This window comes from Lethenteron reissneri, unplaced genomic scaffold (genome assembly GCF_015708825.2).
Source record: "Lethenteron reissneri isolate LAM-NWPU_2019-01 unplaced genomic scaffold, ASM1570882v1 scaffold_1864, whole genome shotgun sequence".
Taxonomy (NCBI): Eukaryota; Metazoa; Chordata; class Hyperoartia; order Petromyzontiformes; family Petromyzontidae; genus Lethenteron; species Lethenteron reissneri.
The window spans coordinates 1,529,433-1,549,702 of NW_026891624.1; the positions used below are offsets into that span (position 1 = coordinate 1,529,433).

Below are 20,270 nucleotides of genomic sequence, written 5' to 3' on the forward strand. Positions count from 1 at the left end.
CATCTTTCTAATTGTCATTGTTTTTAATTGGGGTTCGCTCTTAGTTCATTAGATTTCCTCTCAGTTTATCGGGTTTTCGTTTACATTTTTAAAATCCTTTATATTAAGTTCGCATTCTTGCTTGCTTGCGTGCTTGCGTGCTTGCGTGCTTGCGTGCTTGCTTACGACCGTGCAAATCTATCGGTCGTTTTTAAACCCACTTCCCGTGATCCAATCGAGCTGACATTTTCCACACAGAATCGTTGTGCCAGACAATTAATGTTCGTGAAAAAAAATTCCCAAAATTTTACACTTTTTAGGCAAATTTTTTTTTATTTTACATATATTCAAATAGAACTCATTCATCGCTTTGGCTGAACGTCACAGTATAAGAGCCCAGAGCGTAACACCTCCACAAGCCGTGGCGGAGTCTCGCAGTTGGTAGTGCCCTTGCTTCCAATGCCAAAGGTCGCAGGATTGATCCCCGCGTCCTCCACAGGCGAATATATTTTGAAATTCTTTAGATTAAGTTCGCTACCACGCATATAAAGGATTTACGGGTTATACTTATTAAATCTTATTAAATCCTTTATATTCAGTTCGCTTGCTTGCTTGCGCGCTTACGACCGTGCAAATCTTTTGGTCGTTTTTTACGCACTTCCCGTGATCCAATCGAGCTGACATTTTGCACACAGACTCGTTGTGCGTGACAATAAATTTTCGTGAAAATTTTTTTCCAAAATTTTACACTTTTTAGGAAGAAAAAATTATATGTAATTACCAATTGCTTAATGGTGGCAAGCAATCATCTGATCCATAGGTGACAGTCATCTCAAGCCAGAGGACGAGAGGACTCTAGCCGCCACGCATATAAAGGATTTATAGTGAAAAACTTTGTTTTTACGGGTTCATTTTTTCGGCATTCTTTCTCCAAATTTCTGAGCGAAACTTTTGAAAAGCATTTGCAAGTGCTCACGTGAAGGATATCTTGCACCAGTCTAACGGAAGTGGCCGGATAGCTCAGCTGGTTAGAGCGTGGTGCTAATAATGCCAAGGTCCTGGGTTCGGTCCTCATACTGGCCAGCTTGCAGTTTTCCTCCATTTAAAAAATATTAATGAAAATTTAGCTCTTTGATGCTTTTTCTCTTTGCTTATTGGAGTTTTTCCTAGCGGGTTATCACTTTTTTTAATTTCACGGAACATCAATCAGTTTTTCTCGGTTTGCAGCACCGTCTCTTCGGTTTCGCTTCTGTTTCTTGGAATTTCCTTTCACTTTTTGGCGCAGGATCTTAGTTTCCTGGGATTGTGTCCCAATTTCTTGCGTCCATCAATTAGTTCGAATAATCTCTCTTTCTTTCCACCACTGCCTTGGACTTCCCACACACTTGCTTGATTTTTAAATCCTTTATATTAAGTTCACTTGCTTGCTTGCGTGCGCGCTTACGACCGTGCATATCTTTCGGTCGTTTTTAAACCGACTTCCCGTGATCCAATCGAGCTGACATTTTGCACACAGACTCGTTGTGCGTGACAATTTATTTTCGTGAAAAGATTTTTCCAAAATGTTACACTTCTTAGGATTTTTTTAAATATTTAATTACCAATTGCTTAATGGTGGCAGGCAATCATCTGACCCGTAGGTGGCAGCCATCTCAAGCCAGAGAACGAGAGGACTCTAGCCGCCCGTTTCAAAGACCATTGTGGGCTGGGTTGTGGCCCATTGAACACGCATATAAAGGATTTATAGTGAAAAACTTTGTTTTTAAGGGCTAATTTTTTTGTAATTTCCTTTCACTTCATTAACATTTTTTCGGCATTCTTTCTCTCAATTTCTGAGAGACACTGTTAAAAAGCATTTGCACGTGCTCACATGAGGGATATCTTGCACCAGCCAAATCGAGGTGGCCGGTTAGCTCAGCTGGTTATGAGGTGGTGCTAATAACGCCAAGGTCCTGGGTTCGATCCACATACTGGCCAGCTGCTGTTTTCCTCCATTTAGAAAATTCAATTAAAATTTTAGCTCTTGATGCCTGGCAGGTTTTCATTTTTCTCATTTCACGGAATATCTCTCATCTTTTCTCGGTTTGATACACCATCTCTTAGATTTCTGCCTCTGTTTCTTAGAATTTACTTTCACGTTTTGGCGCAGGATCTTAGTTTCCTGGGAATGCCCCAATTTCTTGGGTCCATCAATCAGTTGGTTCGAAAAAAATTCTCCTTTTTTTCTTTCAATCTCTTGGCTTTTTAGAGTTCCGTTGCAGTTTGCGTTTGTTGACACCACTCCATTGGATGTCCCACACACTTGCTTGACTTACCCTGTTGGTATTTGGTGTTTCCTCTCAATTTTTGGGCTTTCTTCCCAGTTTCTTGGTTATCCTCAGTTTTTTCATTTTAAACCTATAAATAAAATGAGTTTCTTGATCAGTTTTTAGGTCTACCTACACTTTTCTTGCATATTTCAAATGTTCATTTTTTTTTATTTGGTTTCTCTCTGAGTTCATTGGATTTCCTTTCAGTTTATTGGGTTTTCGTTGACATTTTTTCAACATTCTATCTCCAAATTTCTGAGCGAAACTGTTGAAACGCATTTGAACATGCTCACATGAAGGATATCTTGCGTTTCTCTGGAGTAGGTGGCCGGTTAGCTCAGCTGGTTAGAGCGTGGTGCTAATAACGCCATGGTCCTGGGTCCGATCCCCATACTGGCCAGCTGCTGTTTTCCTCCATTTAAATTTTTTTAATGAAAATTGAGCTCTTTGATGCTTTCTCTCTCTGCTTATTGGGGTTTTTCCTGGCGGGTTAACAGTTTTTTTTATTTCACGGAACATCAATCAGTTTGTCTCGGTTTGCAGCACCGTCTCTTCGGTTTCGCTTCTGTTTCTTGGAATTTCCTTTCACTTTTTGGTGCAGGATCTTAGTTTCCTGGGATTGTGTCCCAATTTCTTGCGTCCATCAATTAGTTTGTTCGAATAATCTCTCTTTCTTTCCACCACTGCCTTGGACTTCCCACACACTTGCTTGATTTTTAAATCCTTTATATTAAGTTCACATGCTTGCTTGCGTGCGCGCTTACGACCGTGCACATCTTTCGGTCGTTTTTAAACCGACTTCCCGTGATCCAATCGAGCTGACATTTTGCACACAGACTCGTTGTGCGTGACAATAAATTTTCGTGAAAATTTATTTCCAAAATTGTACATTTTTTATGATTTTTTTTTATATTTAATTACCAATTGCTTAATGGTGGCAGGCAATCATCTGACCCATAGGTGGCAGCCATCTCAAGCCAGAGAACGAGAGGACTCTAGCCGCCCGTTTCAAAGACCAATGTGGGCTGGGTTGTGGCCCATTGAACACGCATATAAAGGATTTATAGTGAAAAACTTTGTTTTTACGGGCTAATTTTTTCGTAATTTCCTTTCACTTCTTTAACATTTTTTCGGCATTCTTTCTCTCAATTTGTGAGCGACACTGTTAAAAAGCATTTGCACGTGCTCACATGAGGGATATTTTGCACCAGCCAAATCGAGGTGGCCGGTTAGCTCAGCTGGTTAGAGCGTGGTGCTAATAACGCCAAGGTCCTCGGTTCGATCCCCATACTGGCCAGCTGCTGTTTTCCTCCATTTAATAAAATAAAAATTTAGCTCTTGATGTTTTTCATCTTTATTGGGTTTGCCTGGCAGGTTTAAGTTTTTCTCATTTCATCCCTTAGGATTCTTCATTTCACGGATTTTATCTCTCAAGTTTACTCAGTTTGATGCACCATCCCTTAGGATTCTGCCTCGGTTTCTTGTAATTTCCTTTCACTTTTTGGAGCAGAATCTTAGTTTCCTGGGAATGTGTCCCAATTTCTTGGGTCCATCAATCAGTTTGTTCGAATTTTCTCTCCTTTTTTACTTTCCATCTCTTCGATTTTAAGAGTTCCTTTGCAGTTTGTGTTTGTTTACACCACTGCCTTGGACTTCCCACACACTTGCTTGACTTATCTTGTTGTTACTTGGTGTTTCCTGTCAATGTTTGGGCTCTCTTCCCAGTTGCTAGTTAATCCTCTCATTTTCTTCCGTTTAAAACTATGAATAAAATACGTTTCTTTATCAGTTTTTTAGGACTACCTTTCAGTTTCTTGCAATGTTCTATTTTTCATGGTTTTTATTTGGGGTTCTCTTCCAATTCATTGGTTGTCTTCTCAGTTTATCGGGTTTTCATTGACATTTTTCGGAATTCTTTCTCCCAGTTTCTGAGCGAGTGTTGAAAAGCATTTGCACGTGCTCACATGAAGAATATCTCGCAACGGTTATATAGAGGTGGCCGGTTAGCTCAGCTGGTTAGAGCGTGTTGCTAATAACGCCAAGGTCCTGGGTTCGATCCCCATACTGGCCAGCTGCTGTTTTCTCCATTTAAATAATTTAAAGAGATTTGAGCTCTTGATGACTTCTCTCTCAGCTTCTTGGGTTTTTTTCCTGGCAGGTTATCAGTTTTTCTCATTTCAAGGAATATTTATCAAGTTTTCTCGGTTTGCCGCACCATCCCTTAGATTTCTGCCTGTTTCTTGGAATTTCCTTTCACTTTTTGGAGCAGAATCTTAGTATCCTGGGAATGTGTCCCAATTTACTGGGTGCATCAATCAGTTTGTTCGATTTTCATCTCCTTTTTTTTCTTTCAATCTCTTGGATTTTTAGAGTTCCTTTGCAGTTTGTGTTGTTTACATCACTGCCTTAATGAAAAAAAAATATTAATGAAAATTGAGCTCTTTGATGCTTTTTCTCTCTGCTTATTGGAGTTTTTCCTGGCGGGTTATCAGTTTTTTTAATTTCACGGAACATCAATCAGTTTTTCTCGGTTTGCAGCACCGTCTCTTCGGTTTCGCTTCTGTTTCTTGGAATTACCTTTCACTTTTTGGCGCAGGATCTTAGTTTCCTGGAATTGTGTCCCAATTTCTTGCGTCCATCAATCAGTTTGTTCGAATAATCTCTCTTTCTTTCCACCACTGCCTTGGACTTCCCACACACTTGCTTGATTTTTAAATCCTTTATATTAAGTTCACATGCTTGCTTGCGTGCGCGCTCACGTCCGTGCACATCTTTCGGTCGTTTTTAAACCGACTTCCCGTGATCCAATCGAGCTGACATTTTGCACACAGACTCGTTGTGCGTGACAATAAATTTTCGTGAAAATGTATTTCCAAAATGTTACATTTTTTATGGATTTTTTTTTATATTTAATTACCAATTGCTTAATGGTGGCAGGCAATCATCTGACCCATAGGTGGCAGCCATCTCAAGCCAGAGAACGAGAGGACTCTAGCCGCCCGTTTCAAAGACCAATGTGGGCTGAGTTGTAGCCCATTGAACACGCATATAAAGGATTTATAGTGAAAAACTTAGTTTTTACGGGTTAATTTTTTAAATCCTTTATATTCAGTTCACTTGCTTGCTTGCTTGCACGCTTACGACCGTGCAAATCTTTCGGTCGTTTTTTTACCCTCTTCCCGTGATCCAATCGAGCTGACATTTTGCACACAGACTCGTTGTGCGTGACAATAAATTTTCGTGAAAATTTTTTTCCAAAATTTTACACTTTTTAGGAAAAAAAAATTATATGTAATTACCAATTGCTTAATGGTGGCAAGCAATCATCTGACCCATAGGTGGCAGCCATCTCAAGCCAGAGGACGAGAGGACTCTAGCCGCCACGCATATAAAGGATTTATAGTCAAAAACTTTGTTTTTACGGGTTCATTTTTTCGGCATTCTTTCTCCAAATTTCTGAGCGAAACTTTTGAAAAGCATTTGCACGTGCTCACGTGAAGGATATCTTGCACCAGTCTAACGGAAGTGGCCGGTTAGCTCAGCTGGTTAGAGCGTGGTGCTAATAATGCCAAGGTCCTGGGTTTGATCCTCATACTGGCCAGCTGCTGTTTTCCTCCATTTAAAAAATATTAATGAAAATTGAGCTCTTTGATGCTTTCTCTCTCTGCTTATTGGAGTTTTTCCTGGCGGGTTATCAGTTTTTTTTATTTCACGGAACATCAATCAGTTTTTCTCGGTTTGCAGCACCGTCTCTTCGGTTTCGCTTCTGTTTCTTGGAATTTCCTTTCACTTTTTGGCGCAGGATCTTAGTTTCCTGGAATTGTGTCCCAATTTCTTGCGTCCATCAATCAGTTTGTTCGAATAATCTCTCTTTCTTTCCACCACTGCCTTGGACTTCCCACACACTTGCTTGATTTTTAAATCCTTTATATTAAGTTCACATGCTTGCTTGCGTGCGCGCTTACGACCGTGCACATCTTTCCGTCGTTTTTAAACCGACTTCCCGTGATCCAATCGAGCTGACATTTTGCACACAGACTCGTTGTGCGTGACAATAAATTTTCGTGAAAATGTATTTCCAAAATTTTACATTTTTTATGAATTTTTTTTATATTTAATTACCAATTGCTTAATGGTGGCAGGCAATCATCTGACCCATAGGTGGCAGCCATCTCAAGCCAGAGAACGAGAGGACTCTAGCCGCCCGTTTCAAAGACCAATGTGGGCTGGGTTGTGGCCCATTGAACACGCATATAAAGGATTTATAGTGAAAAACTTTGTTTTTACGGGCTAATTTTTTCGTAATTTCCTTTCACTTCATTAACATTTTTTCGGCATTCTTTCTCTCAATTTCTGAGAGATACTGTTAAAAAGCATTTGCACGTGCTCACATGAGGGATATCTTGCACCAGCCAAATCGAGGTGGCCGGTTAGCTCAGCTGGTTAGAGCGTGGTGCTAATAACGCCAAGGTCCTGGGTTCGATCCCCATACTGGCCAGCTGCTGTTTTCCTCCATTTAAAAAATAAAATAAAAATTTAGCTCTTGATGTTTTTCATCTTTATTGGGTTTGCCTGGCAGGTTAAAGTTTTTCTCATTTCATCCCTTAGGATTCTTCATTTCACGGATTTTATCTCTCAAGTTTACTCAGTTTGACGCACCATCCCTTAGGATTCTGCCTCGGTTTCTTGTAATTTCCTTTCACTTTTTGGAGCAGAATCTTAGTTTCCTGGGAATGTGTCCCAATTTCTTGGGTCCATCAATCAGTTTGTTCTAATTTTCTCTCCTTTTTTACTTTCCATCTCTTCGATTTTAAGAGTTCCTTTGCAGTTTGTGTTTGTTTACACCACTGCCTTGGACTTCCCACACACTTGCTTGACTTATCTTGTTGTTACTTGGTGTTTCCTGTCAATGTTTGGGCTCTCTTCCCAGTTGCTAGTTAATCCTCTCATTTTCTTCCTTTTAAAACTATGAATAAAATACGTTCTTTATCAGTTTTTTTAGGTCTACCTTTCAGTTTCTTGCAATTTTCTATTTTTCATGGTTTTTATTTGGGGTTCTCTTCCAATTCATTGGTTGTCTTCTCAGTTTATCGGGTTTTCATTGACATTTTTCGGAATTCTTTCTCCCAGTTTCTGAGCGAGTGTTGAAAAGCATTTGCACGTGCTCACGTGAAGAATATTTCGCAACAGTCAAAAAGAGGTGGCCGGTTAGCTCAGCTGGTTAGAGCGTGGTGCTAATAACGCCAAGGTCCTGGGTTCGATCCCCATACTGGCCAGCTGCTGTTTTCTCCATTTAAATAATTTAAAGAGATTTGAGCTCTTGATGATTTCTCTCTCAGCTTCTTGGGTTCTTTTCCTGGCAGGTTTTCAGTTTTTCTCATTTCAAGGAATATTTCTCAAGTTTTCTCGGTTTGCCGCACCATCCCTTAGATTTCTGCCTGTTTCTTGGAATTTCCTTTCACTTTTTGGAGCAGAAACTTAGTATCCTGGGAATGTCCCAATTTATTGGGTGAATCAATCAGTTTGTTCGAATTTTATCTCCTTTTTTTTCTTTCAATCTCGTGGATTTTTAGAGTTCCTTTGCAGTTTGTGTTGTTTACATCACTGCCTTGGACTTCCCACACACTTGCTTGAATTACCTTGTTGTTACTTGGTGTTTCCTCTCAATGTTTGGGCTCTCTTCCTAGTTTTTTGTTTTTCCTCTCAGTTTCTTTATTATATTATCAGTTTTTATGTCTACATATCCTTTTCTTGCATCTTTCTAATTTTCATTGTTTTTAATTGGGGTTCTCTCTTAGTTCATTGGATTTCCTCTCAGTTTATCGGGTTTTCGTTTACATTTTAAAATCCTTTATATTCAGTTCACTTGCTTGCTTGCTTGTGCGCTTACGACCGTGCAAATCTTTCGGTCGTTTTTTTACCCACTTCCCGTGATCCAATCGAGCTGACATTTTGCACACAGACTCGCTGTGCGTGACAATAAATTTTCGTGAAATTTTTTTCCCAAAATTTTACACTTTTTAGGAAATAAAAATTATATGTAATTACCAATTGCTTAATGGTGGCAAGCAATCATCTGACCCATAGGTGGCAGCCATCTCAAGCCAGAGGACGAGAGGACTCTAGCCGCCACGCATATAAAGGATTTATAGTGAAAAAATTTGTTTTTATGTGTTCATTTTTTCGGCATTCTTTCTCCAAATTTCTGAGCGAAACTTTTGAAAACCATTTGCACGTGCTCACGTGAAGGATATCTTGCACCAGTCTAACGGAAGTGGCCGGTTAGCTCAGCTGGTTAGAGCGTGGTGCTAATAATGCCAAGGTCCTGGGATCGATTCTCACACTGGCCAGCTGCTGTTTTCCTCCATTTAAAAAATATTAATGAAAATTGAGCTCTTTGATGCTTTCTCTCTCTGCTTATTGGAGTTTTTGCTGGCGGGTTATCATTTTTTTTTTTATTTCACGGAACATCAATCAGTTTTTCTCGGTTTGCAGCACCGTCTCTTCGGTTTTGCTTCTGTTTCTTGGAATTTCCTTTCACTTTTTGGCGCAGGATCTTAGTTTCCTGGGATTGTGTCCCAATTTCTTGCGTCCATCAATCAGTTTGTTCGAATAATCTCTCTTTCTTTCCACCACTGCCTTGGACTTCCCACACACTTGCTTGATTTTTAAATCCTTTATATTAAGTTCACTTGCTTGCTTGCATGCGCGCTTACGACCGTGCACATCTTTCGGTCGTTTTTAAACCGACTTCCCGTGATCCAATCGAGCTGACATTTTGCACACAGACTCATTGTGCGTGACAATTTATTTTCGTGAAAAGATTTTTCCAAAATGTTACACTTCTTAGGAATTTTTTAAAATATTTAATTACCAATTGCTTAATGGTGGCAGGCAATCATCTGACCCATAGGTGGCAGCCATCTCAAGCCAGAGAACGAGAGGACTCTAGCCGCCCGTTTCAAAAACCAATGTGGGCTGGGTTGTGGCCCATTGAAAACGCATATAAAGGATTTATAGTGAAAAACTTTGTTTTTACGGGCTAATTTTTTCGTAATTTCCTTTCACTTCATTAACATTTTTTGGCATTCTGTCTCTCAATTTCTGAGAGATACTGTTAAAAAGCATTTGCACGTGCTCACATGAGGGATATCTTGCACCAGCCAAATCGAGGTGGCCGGTTAGCTCAGCTGGTTAGAGCGTGGTGCTAATAACGCCAAGGTCCTGGGTTCGATCCCCATACTGGCCAGCTGCTGTTTTCCTCCATTTAAAAAAATAAAATAAAAATTTAGCTCTTGATGTTTTTCATCTTTATTGGGTTTGCCTGGCAGGTTAAAGTTTTTCTCATTTCATCCCTTAGGATTCTTCATTTCACGGATTTTATCTCTCAAGTTTACTCAGTTTGACGCACCATCCCTTAGGATTCTGCCTCGGTTTCTTGTAATTTCCTTTAACTTTTTTGAGCAGAATCTTAGTTTCCTGGGAATGTGTCCCAATTTCTTGGGTCCATCAATCAGTTTGTTCTAATTTTCTCTCCTTTTTTACTTTCCATCTCTTCGATTTTAAGAGTTCCTTTGCAGTTTGTGTTTGTTTACACCACTGCCTTGGACTTCCCACACACTTGCTTGACTTATCTTGTTGTTACTTGGTGTTTCCTGTCAATGTTTGGGCTCTCTTCCCAGTTGCTCGTTAATCCTCTCATTTTCTTCCGTTTAAAACTATGAATAAAATACGTTCTTTATCAGTTTTTTTAGGTCTACCTTTCAGTTTCTTGCAATTTTCTATTTTTCATGGTTTTTATTTGGGGTTCTCTTCCAATTCATTGGTTGTCTTCTCAGTTTATCGGGTTTTCATTGACATTTTTCGGAATTCTTTCTCCCAGTTTCTGAGCGAGTGTTGAAAAGCATTTGCACGTGCTCACGTGAAGAATATTTCGCAACAGTCAAAAAGAGGTGGCCGGTTAGCTCAGCTGGTTAGAGCGTGGTGCTAATAACGCCAAGGTCCTGGGTTCGATCCCCATACTGGCCAGCTGCTGTTTTCTCCATTTAAATAATTTAAAGAGATTTGAGCTCTTGATGATTTCTCTCTCAGCTTCTTGGGTTCTTTTCCTGGCAGGTTTTCAGTTTTTCTCATTTCAAGGAATATTTCTCAAGTTTTCTCGGTTTGCCGCACCATCCCTTAGATTTCTGCCTGTTTCTTGGAATTTCCTTTCACTTTTTGGAGCAGAAACTTAGTATCCTGGGAATGTCCCAATTTATTGGGTGAATCAATCAGTTTGTTCGAATTTTATCTCCTTTTTTTTCTTTCAATCTCGTGGATTTTTAGAGTTCCTTTGCAGTTTGTGTTGTTTACATCACTGCCTTGGACTTCCCACACACTTGCTTGAATTACCTTGTTGTTACTTGGTGTTTCCTCTCAATGTTTGGGCTCTCTTCCTAGTTTTTTGTTTTTCCTCTCAGTTTCTTTATTTTAAACATAAATAAAATGTGTTTCTTTATCAGTTTTTAGGTCTACATATCCTTTTCTTGCATCTTTCTAATTGTCATTGTTTTTAATTGGGGTTCGCTCTTAGTTCATTAGATTTCCTCTCAGTTTATCGGGTTTTCGTTTACATTTTTAAAATCCTTTATATTAAGTTCGCATTCTTGCTTGCTTGCGTGCTTGCGTGCTTGCGTGCTTGCTTACGACCGTGCAAATCTTTCGGTCGTTTTTAAACCCACTTCCCGTGATCCAATCGAGCTGACATTTTCCACACAGAATCGTTGTGCCAGACAATTAATGTTCGTGAAAAAAAATTCTACACTTTTAAGGCAATTTTTTTTTTATTTTACATATATTCAAATAGAACTCATTCATCGCTTTGGCTGAACGTCACAGTATAAGAGCCCAGAGCGTAACGCCTCCACAAGCCGTGGCGGAGTCTCGCAGTTGGTAGTGCCCTTGCTTCCAATGCCAAAGGTCGCAGGATTGATCCCCGCGTCCTCCACAGGCGAATATATTTTGAAATTCTTTAGATTAAGTTCGCTACCACGCATATAAAAGATTTACGGGTTATACTTATTAAATCTTATTAAATCCTTTATATTCAGTTCGATTGCTTGCTTACGCGCTTACGAACGTGCAAATCTTTCGGTCGTTTTTTACGCACTTCCCGTGATCCAATCGAGCTGACATTTTGCACACAGACTCGTTGTGCGTGACAATAAATTTTCGTGAAAATTTTTTTCCAAAATTTTACACTTTTTAGGAAGAAAAAATGATATGTAATTACCAATTGCTTAATGGTGGCAAGCAATCATCTGATCCATAGGTGGCAGCCATCTCAAGCCAGAGGACGAGAGGACTCTAGCCGCCACGCATATAAAGGATTTATAGTGAAAAACGTTGTTTTTACGGGTTCATTTTTTCGGCATTCTTTCTCCAAATTTCTGAGCGAAACTTTTGAAAAGCATTTGCAAGTGCTCACGTGAAGGATATCTTGCACCAGTCTAACGGAAGTGGCCGGATAGCTCAGCTGGTTAGAGCGTGGTGCTAATAATGCCAAGGTCCTGGGTTCGATCCTCATACTGGCCAGCTGCAGTTTTCCTCCATTTAAAAAATATTAATGAAAATTTAGCTCTTTGATGCTTTTTCTCTTTGCTTATTGGAGTTTTTCCTAGCGGGTTATCACTTTTTTTAATTTCACGGAACATCAATCAGTTTTTCTCGGTTTGCAGCACCGTCTCTTCGGTTTCGCTTCTGTTTCTTGGAATTTCCTTTCACTTTTTGGTGCAGGATCTTAGTTTCCTGGGATTGTGTCCCAATTTCTTGCGTCCATCAATTAGTTTGTTCGAATAATCTCTCTTTCTTTCCACCACTGCCTTGGACTTCCCACACACTTGCTTGATTTTTAAATCTTTTATATTAAGTCCACTTGCTTGCTTGCTTGCGTGCTTACGACCGTGCAAATCTTTCGGTCGTTTTTAAACCGACTTCCCGTGACCCAATCGAGCTGACATTTTGCACACAGACTCGTTGTGCGTGACAATTTATTTTCGTGAAAAGATTTTTCCAAAATGTTACACTTCTTAGGATTTTTTTAAATATTTAATTACCAATTGCTTAATGGTGGCAGGCAATCATCTGACCCGTAGGTGGCAGCCATCTCAAGCCAGAGAACGAGAGGACTCTAGCCGCCCGTTTCAAAGACCATTGTGGGCTGGGTTGTGGCCCATTGAACACGCATATAAAGGATTTATAGTGAAAAACTTTGTTTTTACGTGCTAATTTTTTTGTAATTTCCTTTCACTTCATTAACATTTTTCGGCATTCTTTCTCTCAATTTCTGAGAGACACTGTTAAAAAGCATTTGCACGTGCTCACATGAGGGATATCTTGCACCAGCCAAATCGAGGTGGCCGGTTAGCTCAGCTGGTTAGAGCGTGGTGCTAATAACGCCAAGGTCCTGGGTTCGATCCCCATACTGGCCAGCTGCTGTTTTCCTCCATTTAAAAAATTCAATTAAAATTTTAGCTCTTGATGCCTGGCAGGTTTTCATTTTTCTCATTTCACGGAATATCTCTCATCTTTTCTCGGTTTGATACACCATCTCTTAGATTTCTGCCTCTGTTTCTTAGAATTTACTTTCACGTTTTGGCGCAGGATCTTAGTTTCCTGGGAATGCCCCAATTTCTTGGGTCCATCCATCAATCAGTTGGTTCGAAAAAAATTCTCCTTTTTTTCTTTCAATCTCTTGGCTTTTTAGAGTTCCGTTGCAGTTTGCGTTTGTTGACACCACTCCATTGGATGTCCCACACACTTGCTTGACTTACCCTGTTGGTATTTGGTGTTTCCTCTCAATTTTTGGGCTTTCTTCCCAGTTTCTTGGTTATCCTCAGTTTTTTCATTTTAAACCTATAAATAAAATGGGTTTCTTGATCAGTTTTTAGGTCTACCTACACTTTTCTTGCATATTTCAAATGTTCATTTTTTTAAATTTGGTTTCTCTCTGAGTTCATTGGATTTCCTTTTAGTTTATTGGGTTTTCGTTGACATTTTTTCAACATTCTATCTCCAAATTTCTGAGCGAAACTGTTGAAACGCATTTGCACATGCTCACATGAAGGATATCTTGCGTTTCTCTGGAGTAGGTGGCCGGTTAGCTCAGCTGGTTAGAGCGTGGTGCTAATAACGCCATGGTCCTGGGTCCGATCCCCATACTGGCCAGCTGCTGTTTTCCTCCATTTAAATTTTTTTAATGAAAATTGAGCTCTTTGATGCTTTCTCTCTCTGCTTATTGGGGTTTTTCCTGGCGGGTTAACAGTTTTTTTTTATTTCACGGAACATCAATCAGTTTGTCTCGGTTTGCAGCACCGTCTCTTCGGTTTTGCTTCTGTTTCTTGGAATTTCCTTTCACTTTTTGGTGCAGGATCTTAGTTTCCTGGGATTGTGTCCCAATTTCTTGCGTCCATCAATTAGTTTGTTCGAATAATCTCTCTTTCTTTCCACCACTGCCTTGGACTTCCCACACACTTGCTTGATTTTTAAATCCTTTATATTAAGTCCACTTGCTTGCTTGCTTGCGTGCTTACGACCGTGCAAATCTTTCGGTCGTTTTTAAACCGACTTCCCGTGATCCAATCGAGCTGACATTTTGCACACAGACTCGTTGTGCGCGACAATTTATTTTCGTGAAAAGATTTTTCCAAAATGTTACACTTTTTATGATTTTTTTTATATTTAATTACAAATTGTTTAATGGTGGCAGGCAATCATCTGACCCATAGGTGGCAGCCATCTCAAGCCAGAGAACGAGAGGACTCTAGCCGCCCGTTTCAAAGACCAATGTGGGCTGGGTTGTGGCCCATTGAACACGCATATAAAGGATTTATAGTGAAAAACTTGTTTTTACGGACTAATTTTTTTGTAATTTCCTTTCACTTCATTAACATTTTTTCGGCATTCTTTCTCTCAATTTCTGAGAGATACTGTTAAAAAGCATATGCACGTGCTCACATGAGGGATATCTTGCACCAGCCAAATCGAGGTGGCCGGTTAGCTCAGCTGGTTAGAGCGTGGTGCTAATAACGCCAAGGTCCTGGGTTCGATCCCCATACTGGCCAGCTGCTGTTTTCCTCCATTTAAAAAATTCAATTAAAAATTTTAGTTCTTGATGCCTGGCAGGTTTTCATTTTTCTCATTTCACGGAATATCTCTCATCTTTTTTCGGTTTGACACACCATCCCTTAGATTTCTGCCTCTGTTTCTTAGAATTTACTTTCACGTTTTGGCGCAGGAATCTTAGTTTCCTGGGAATGTCCCAATTTCTTGGGTCCATCAATCAGTTGGTTCGAAAAAAATTCTCCTTTTTTTCTTTTAATCTCTTGGCTTTTTAGAGTTCCGTTGCAGTTTGCGTTTGTTGACACCACTCCATTGGATGTCACACACACTTGCTTGACTTACCCTGTTGGTATTTGGTGTTTCCTCTCAATTTTTGGGCTTTCTTCCCAGTTTCTTGGTTATCGTCAGTTTTTTTATTTTAAACCTATAAATAAAATGAGTTTCTTTATCAGTTTTTAGGTCTACCTACACTTTTCTTGCATCTTTCAAATGTTCATTGTTTTTAATTTGGTTTCTCTCTGAGTTCATTGGATTTACTTTCAGTTTATTGGGTTTTCGTTGACATTTTTTCAACATTCTATCTCCAAATTTCTGAGCGAAACTGTTGAAACGCATTTGCACATGCTCACATGAAGGATATCTTGCGTTTCTCTGGATTAGGTGGCCTGTTAGCTCAGCTGGTTAGAGCGTGGTGCTAATAACGCCAAGGTCCTGGGTCCGATCCCCATACTGGCCAGCTGCTGTTTTCCTCCATTTAAATTTCTTTTAATGAAAATTGAGCTCTTTGATGCTTTCTCTCTCTGCTTATTGGGGTTTTTCCTGACGGGTTAACAGTTTTTTTTATTTCACGGAACATCAATCAGTTTTTCTCGGTTTGCAGCACCGTCTCTTCGGTTTCGCTTCTGTTTCTTGGAATTTCCTTTCACTTTTTGGTGCAGGATCTTAGTTTTCTGGGATTGTGTCCGAATTTCTTGCGTCCATCAAATAGTTTGTTCGAATAATCTCTCTTTCTTTCCACCACTGCCTTGGACTTCCCACACACTTGCTTGATTTTTGAATCCTTTAAACTAAGTTCACTTGCTTGCGTGCTTACGACCGTGCAAATCTTTCGGTCGTTTTTAAACCGACTTCCCGTGATCCAATCGAGCTGACATTTTGCACACAGACTCGTTGTGCGTGACAATTTATTTTCTTGAAAAGATTTTTCCAAAATTTTACACTTTTATGAATTTTTTAAAATATTTAATTACAAATTGCTTAATGGTCGCAGGCATTCATCTGACCCATAGGTGGCAGCCATCACAAGCCAGAGAACGAGAGGACTCGAGCCGCCCGTTTCAAAGACCAATTTGGACTGGGTTGTGGCCCATTGAACACGCATATAAAGGATTTATAGTGAAAAACTTTGTTTTTACGGGCTAATTTTTTTGTAATTTACTTTCACTTCATTAACATTTTTTCGGCATTCTTTCTCTCAATTTCTGAGAGACACTGTTAAAAAGCATTTGCACGTGCTCACATGAGGAATATCTTGCACCATCCAAACAGAGGTGGCCGGTTAGCTCAGCTGGTTAGAGCGTGGTGCTAATAACGCCAAGGTCCTGGGTTCGATCCCCATACTGGCCAGCTGCTGTTTTCCTCCTTTTAAAAAAATCAATGAAAATTTAGCTCTTGATGCTTTTTCAGCTTTATTGGGTTTGCCTGGCAGGTTTTCATTTTTCTCATTTCATGGAATATCTCTCAAGTTTACTCAGTTTGCCGCACCATCCCTTAGGATTCTGCCTCGGTTTCTTGGAATATCCTTTCACTTTTAGGCGCAAGATATTAGTTTCCTGGGAATGTGTCCAAATTCCTTGTGTCCATCAATCAGTTTTTTCGAATTTTCTCTCCTTTTTTTTCTTTCCATCTCTTGGATTTTTAGAGTTCCTTTGCAGTTTGTGTTTGTTTACATCACTGCCTTAGATGTCCCACACACTTGCTTGACTTACTCTGTTGGTACTTGGTGTTTCCTCTCAATTTGTGGGCTCTAATTCTAGATTTGAAGTTTTCATGACTGCAAGGATTCATACTCTCTGGTTTTTTTCGGTAATGTCACGTAGGTAAAAAAGTTAAAATAAATTAAATCACGACGTTTCGGTCGTTATTTTTGGGCTCTCTTCCCATTTCTGGGTTATCATCAGTTTTTTCATTTTAAACCTATTAATAAAATGTGTTTCTTTATCAGTTTTGAGGTCTACTTATCCTTTTCTTGCATCTTTCTAATTTTCATTGTTTTTAATTGGGTTTCTCTCTCAGTTAATTCGTTTTCCTCTCAGTTTATCGGGTTTTCGTTGACATTTTTTTGGCATTATTTCTCCAAATTTCTGAGCGACACTCTTGAAAAGCTTTTGCACGTGCTCACATGAGGGATATCTTGCACAAGTCTAATGGAAGTGGCCGGTTAGCTCAGCTGGTTAGAGCGTGGTGCTAATAATGCCAAGGCCCTGGGTTCGATCCTTATACTGGCCAGCTGCTGTTTTCCTCCATTTAAAAAATATTAATGAAAATTGAGCTCTTTGATGCCTTCTCTCTCTGCTTATTGGAGTTTTTCCTGGCGGATTATCAGTTTTTTTAATTTCACGGAACATCAATCAGTTTTTCTCGGTTTGCAGCACCGTCTCTTCGGTTTCACTTCTGTTTCTTGGAATTTCCTTTGACTTTTTGGAGCAGGATCTTAGTTTCCTGGGATTGTGTCCCAATTTCTTGCGTCCATCAATTAGTTCGAATAATCTCTCTTTCTTTCCACCACTGCCTTGGACTTCCCACACACTTGCTTGATTTTTAAATCCTTTATATTAAGTTCACTTGCTTGCTTGCGTGCGCGCTTACGACCGTGCATATCTTTCGGTCGTTTTTAAACCGACTTCCCGTGATCCAATCGAGCTGACATTTTGCACACAGACTCGTTGTGCGTGACAATTTATTTTCGTGAAAAGATTTTTCCAAAATGTTACACTTCTTAGGATTGTTTTAAATATTTAATTACCAATTGCTTAATGGTGGCAGGCAATCATCTGACCCGTAGGTGGCAGCCATCTCAAGCCAGAGAACGAGAGGACTCTAGCCGCCCGTTTCAAAGACCATTGTGGGCTGGGTTGTGGCCCATTGAACACGCATATAAAGGATTTATAGTGAAAAACTTTGTTTTTACGGGCTAATTTTTTTGTAATTTCCTTTCACTTCATTAACATTTTTTCGGCATTCTTTCTCTCAATTTCTGAGAGACACTGTTAAAAAGCATTTGCACGTGCTCACATGAGGGATATCTTGCACCAGCCAAATCGAGGTGGCCGGTTAGCTCAGCTGGTTAGAGCGTGGTGCTAATAACGCCAAGGTCCTGGGTTCGATCCCCATACTGGCCAGCTGCTGTTTTCCTCCATTTAAAAAATTCAATTAAAATTTTAGCTCTTGATGCCTGGCAGGTTTTCATTTTTCTCATTTCACGGAATATCTCTCATCTTTTCTCGGTTTGATACACCATCTCTTAGATTTCTGCCTCTGTTTCTTAGAATTTACTTTCACGTTTTGGCGCAGGATCTTAGTTTCCTGGGAATGCCCCAATTTCTTGGGTCCATCAATCAGTTGGTTCGAAAAAAATTCTCCTTTTTTTCTTTCAATCTCTTGGCTTTTTAGAGTTCCGTTGCAGTTTGCGTTTGTTGACACCACTCCATTGGATGTCCCACACACTTGCTTGACTTACCCTGTTGGTATTTGGTGTTTCCTCTCAATTTTTGGGCTTTCTTCCCAGTTTCTTGGTTATCCTCAGTTTTTTCATTTTAAACCTATAAATAAAATGAGTTTCTTGATCAGTTTTTAGGTCTACCTACACTTTTCTTGCATATTTCAAATGTTCATTTTTTTTAATTTGGTTTCTCTCTGAGTTCATTGGATTTCCTTTCAGTTTATTGGGTTTTCGTTGACATTTTTTCAACATTCTATCTCCAAATTTCTGAGCGAAACTGTTGAAACGCATTTGCACATGCTCACATGAAGGATATCTTGCGTTTCTCTGGAGTAGGTGGCCGGTTAGCTCAGCTGGTTAGAGCGTGGTGCTAATAACGCCATCGTCCTGGGTCCGATCCCCATACTGGCCAGCTGCTGTTTTCCTCCATTTAAATTTTTTTAATGAAAATTGAGCTCTTTGATGCTTTCTCTCTCTGCTTATTGGGGTTTTTCCTGGCGGGTTAACAGTTTTTTTTTTATTTCACGGAACATCAATCAGTTTGTCTCGGTTTGCAGCACCGTCTCTTCGGTTTCGCTTCTGTTTCTTGGAATTTCCTTTCACTTTTTGGTGCAGGATCTTAGTTTCCTGGGATTGTGTCACAATTTCTTGCGTCCATCCATTAGTTTGTTCGAATAATCTCTCTTTCTTTCCACCACTGTCTTGGACTTCCCACACACTTGCTTGATTTTTGAATCCTTTATATTAAGTTCACTTGCTTGCGTGCTTACGACCGTGCAAATCTTTCGGTCGTTTTTAAACCGACTTCCCGTGATCCAATCGAGCTGACATTATGCACACAGACTCGTTGTGCGTGACAATTTATTTTCGTGAAAATATTTTTCCAAAATTTTACACTTTTTATGAAAATGTTTTTATATTTAATTACAAATTGCTTAATGGTGGCAAGCAATCATCTGACCCATAGGTGGCAGCCATCTCAAGCCAGAGAACGAGAGGACTCTAGCCGCCTGTTTCAAAGACCAATGTGGGCTGGGTTGTGGCCCATTGAACACGCATATAAAGGATTTATAGTGAAAAACTTTGTTTTTACTGGCTAATTTTTTTGTAATTTCCTTTCACTTCATTAACATTTTTTCGGCATTCTTTCTCTCAATTTCTGAGAGACACTGTTAAAAAGCATGTGCACGTGCTCACATGAGGGATATCTTGCACAGGCCAAATCGAGGTGGCCGGTTAGCTCAGCTGGTTAGAGTGTGGTGCTAATAACGCCAAGGTTCTGGGTTCGATCCACATACTGGTCAGATGCTCTTTTCCTCCATTTAAACTTTTTCATGAAAATGTAGCTTTTGATGCTTTCTCAGCTGGGTTTTTTTCCTGGAAGGTTTTCATTTTTCTCATTTCACGGAATATCGCTCAAGTTTACTCGATTTGCCGCACCATGCCTTAGGATTCTGCCTCCGTTTCTTTTAATTTCCTTTCACTTTTAGGCGCAGGATTTTAGTTTCCTGGGATTGTGTCTCAATTTCTTGTGTCCATCAATCAGTTTGTTCGAATTTTCTCTCCTTTTTTTTCTTTTTTTTTCTTTCAATCTCTTGGATTTTTAGAGTTCCTTTGCAGTTTGTGTTGTTTACATCACTGCCTTGGAATTCCCACACACTTGCTTGAAATATCTTTTTGTTACTTGGTGTTTCTTCTCAATGTTTGGGCTCTCTTCCCAGTTTTTCGTTTATCCTCTCTGTTTCTTAATTTTAAAACTATGACTAAAATGTGTTTCTTCATCAGTTTTTTAGGTCTACCTTTAAGTTTCTTGCATTTTTCTAATTTTCATGGTTTTTAATTGGGCATCTCTCCAAGTCAATTGTTTATCTTCTCAGTTTTTCGGGTTTTCATTGACATTTTTCAGAATTCTTTCTACCAGTTTATGAGCGAGTGTTGAAAGGCATTTGCACGTGCTCACATGAGGGATATCTTGCACCACCCAAACAGAGGTGGCCGGTTAGCTCAGCGTGCAGTGCCGGCTCCCAGTGAGGGAGAGAGAACGAGCGTCAGCCAGCCAGGGTTACGCTGGGGCATGATACTCTGGCTGACCTGTTATCACGTGACCGGACGATAATGGAGGGGGGGCACCGGTGGACGGGGGCCGAGGAGCGGTTACGTGG

General features: G+C 39.8%; 8 non-coding genes across 8 annotated transcripts; all 8 read left to right on the forward strand.

Moving 5' to 3' along the window:
- Nucleotides 1–6,712: 6,712 nt before the first annotated feature.
- On the forward strand, nt 6,713–6,786 carry TRNAI-AAU (transfer RNA isoleucine (anticodon AAU)). The gene has a single exon. It is a non-coding gene; the product is annotated as a tRNA-Ile (tRNA).
- Nucleotides 6,787–7,490: 704 nt separating this feature from the next.
- TRNAI-AAU (transfer RNA isoleucine (anticodon AAU)) lies at nt 7,491–7,564 on the forward strand. The gene has a single exon. It is a non-coding gene; the product is annotated as a tRNA-Ile (tRNA).
- Nucleotides 7,565–9,463: 1,899 nt separating this feature from the next.
- Nucleotides 9,464–9,537, forward strand: TRNAI-AAU (transfer RNA isoleucine (anticodon AAU)). The gene has a single exon. It is a non-coding gene; the product is annotated as a tRNA-Ile (tRNA).
- Nucleotides 9,538–10,242: 705 nt separating this feature from the next.
- On the forward strand, nt 10,243–10,316 carry TRNAI-AAU (transfer RNA isoleucine (anticodon AAU)). Its single transcript has one exon. It is a non-coding gene; the product is annotated as a tRNA-Ile (tRNA).
- A 2,367-nt stretch (nt 10,317–12,683) lies between these two features.
- On the forward strand, nt 12,684–12,757 carry TRNAI-AAU (transfer RNA isoleucine (anticodon AAU)). Its single transcript has one exon. It is a non-coding gene; the product is annotated as a tRNA-Ile (tRNA).
- A 1,558-nt stretch (nt 12,758–14,315) lies between these two features.
- Nucleotides 14,316–14,389, forward strand: TRNAI-AAU (transfer RNA isoleucine (anticodon AAU)). The gene has a single exon. It is a non-coding gene; the product is annotated as a tRNA-Ile (tRNA).
- Nucleotides 14,390–15,939: 1,550 nt separating this feature from the next.
- Nucleotides 15,940–16,013, forward strand: TRNAI-AAU (transfer RNA isoleucine (anticodon AAU)). Its single transcript has one exon. It is a non-coding gene; the product is annotated as a tRNA-Ile (tRNA).
- Nucleotides 16,014–17,714: 1,701 nt separating this feature from the next.
- On the forward strand, nt 17,715–17,788 carry TRNAI-AAU (transfer RNA isoleucine (anticodon AAU)). Its single transcript has one exon. It is a non-coding gene; the product is annotated as a tRNA-Ile (tRNA).
- Nucleotides 17,789–20,270: the final 2,482 nt, after the last annotated feature.